General features: G+C 53.0%; 1 protein-coding gene across 1 annotated transcript in view; it reads left to right on the top strand.

Annotated features, from left to right (window-relative positions):
• Positions 1 to 119: 119 nt before the first annotated feature.
• WDR27 (WD repeat domain 27) overlaps positions 120 to 2,421 on the top strand; it is a 20,487-nt gene continuing 18,185 nt past the window's right edge. The window contains exon 1 of the mRNA XM_023746802.1: positions 120 to 126. The gene's annotated coding sequence lies outside the window, so the exon portion shown is untranslated. The remainder of the gene's footprint in view (positions 127 to 2,421) is intronic.

The raw sequence follows: 2,421 nt of genomic DNA, 5'->3' as shown, positions 1-2,421 counted from the left end.
CCTCCACAGAGTGGCGTGTCCCCCGCAAAGGCAGGGGGTCCTCTCTACAGGGAGTGCACCCCCGCAGGTGTGGGCCCCCTCTCCAGGTGCAGGCCCCCCTCAGCAGGTGCACTCCCCCCCCAGCAGGTGCACGCCCCCCCAGCAGGTGCGACCCCCCTCAGCAGGTGCACTTCCCCCCTCAGCAGGTGCGGGCCCCCCTCAGCAGGTGCACGTCCCCCCTCAGCAGGTGCGGGCCCCCCTCAGCAGGTGCACGTCCCCCCTCAGCAGGTGCGGGCCCCCCTCAGCAGGTGCACGTCCCCCCCAGCAGGTGCGGGCCCCCCGTGGCTTCTCGTTGTCCCTGGACACACAGCCGTGGTCACCTCCGCCTCTGGTGCCCTGTGGACCCAGCTGACAGCCCCGGGGACAAGGCGAACCCAACAAAGGCATTGCATTAGCTTTGATTTTTATAAAACGGTCAGGAATCGCTGTATTAAAAAAACTTTAGGAAGAACATGAGCAAGACAGGGTCATCCTAACGCAGTCGAGAGGAGTTGAAATTTTATAGGTTTCTAACTTTAACACGTTTAAGGACGGTTATTACGTTTCTTGCAGAATCTTCTGCATTAAGCTGGTGGAGTTTGAGAGACATCGAGTTTCATTCTAAAGCCCATTTCGTGGCGGCGGCGTTCCGTGACTGCTCCCTAATAAAACCAGGTTTCACGGCGCAGTGACAGCGTAGCGCTGTCAGCACGGCGTGGCACTGTTCTCAGCTTTGTGCCGAGAACAGGGAGTGCTGCTCCAGGGAGCCGGGTGGTATTTACTTGGACGTTTCCTGGAGCTTCCAGTCCTGCTGGCAGTCACTGTGCTGGTCGTGAGTGAAGGGAGCCTGCACTAGTGTTTTGATTTTTTCCCCCCTGAGTTAGATCTGCATTCAGATCCCCAGCTTCCTCTCTTCCTTTGGCCGGGGACCGTAAAATACCGGGAGAGCCTGTCCCAGAGATCACGTGCACACTGTGGTGGGCGTAACAAAGTGGTCCGGGGGGACCCCGCCTGCCAATCAGTGCGCCCTTCGCCCCCTGAAGGGCACACTGTCTTCACTCTTGCACCAGAGGTCAGTGTGACTGACCTTTGAACTTCGGGCACAAGGGACATGCAGTATGCAGTCTTTCCCTCGTTCACCATCACATTTAGGAGGTTTGTCCCCATTGCTCATGTTCATTGCTGCATAGTATTCCACTGCAGGCAGAGACCACGCCTTCCCCCTTCTGGTGGTGGACATTGGTTTTGACCCCACAATCTGACCGTTAGAAACATGCTCTGATATGTCATATGTGTGCTCCCCTGCTGAGTCACGGGGAATTTGTGTCTTTAGTTTAGTAGGTAATGTTAAGGAGACTTCCGAAGTGGGGTGCCAAGCTGTACTCCAAATGGTGTGTGAGAATTCCGCCTCCTTCCCTACGCCTGGTCCTTTTAATCTTAGCCCTTCTGGTGGGCTTAGTGCTGCTGAATTGTAACTCACAACTGTCCGAGAAGGAGTGGCGTTCAACGCCTTGTTGTACATTTATTGGCCATTTGGCCATTTTCTCTTTTTAATCTTTGTGAAGGTTGAAGGCTGTGTGTGTTCAGTCTCTTGCCATTTTTCTACTGGCTTTTTTTGTTTGAAGGAGTTTTTAATCTATTCTAAATATAAGCTTTTAGGTTAGGTAGCATTTTCTAGTTTTATGTAAATGGAATCAGTATTTACTTTTTTTGTCTGGCTTCTTTCATTCTGAGTAATTATTTTGAGACGTATCCGTATTGTTGCATGTATCAGTAGTTCATTGTTCTTACCACTGAGGAATATTCCATTGTACGAATGGAATATTTGTTTAATTTTCTGTTGGAGGACAGGGGAATTCACTAATAAGTGGTGAGCAAAGGGCCTAACCTTCTGGTCACCATGCTGCTGTCTATGTGGATTCAAAGACCTTAACCAACTGGTGACCACGCTGGTCAGGCTCATTCTAACCTGAGCATCTGGTGACCACGCTGGTTAAAGAAAAACAAAATGAAAACGTGTTGAATGTGTTAAAGCTTGTTCTTCCACAGTTCACAAACCTAGTCACACCGCTGTCCCCTCCCTGGTCACACCACTGTCCCCTCCCTGGTCACACCACTGTCCCCTCCCTGGTCACACCACTGTCCCCTCCCTGGTCACACCGCTGTCCCCTCCCTGGTCACACTGCTGTCCCCTCCCGTGGTCACACCGCTGTCCCCTCCCCTGGGCATACCGCTGTCCCCTCCCTGGACACACAGCTATCCCCTCATGTGACACACCGTTGTCACCTGGATCACAACTGTCCCTCCCTGGGCACACCGCTGCACCCTACCAGGAAAACAACTGTCCCCTCCCTTGTCACAGCGCTGTCCCGTCGCTAGCAAAAGGATGTCCCGTACCTGGTA

This window comes from Myotis lucifugus, unplaced genomic scaffold (genome assembly GCF_000147115.1).
Source record: "Myotis lucifugus unplaced genomic scaffold, Myoluc2.0 scaffold_733, whole genome shotgun sequence".
Lineage (NCBI taxonomy): Eukaryota > Metazoa > Chordata > Mammalia > Chiroptera > Vespertilionidae > Myotis > Myotis lucifugus.
This window is presented reverse-complemented; position numbering and strand designations above follow the sequence as displayed.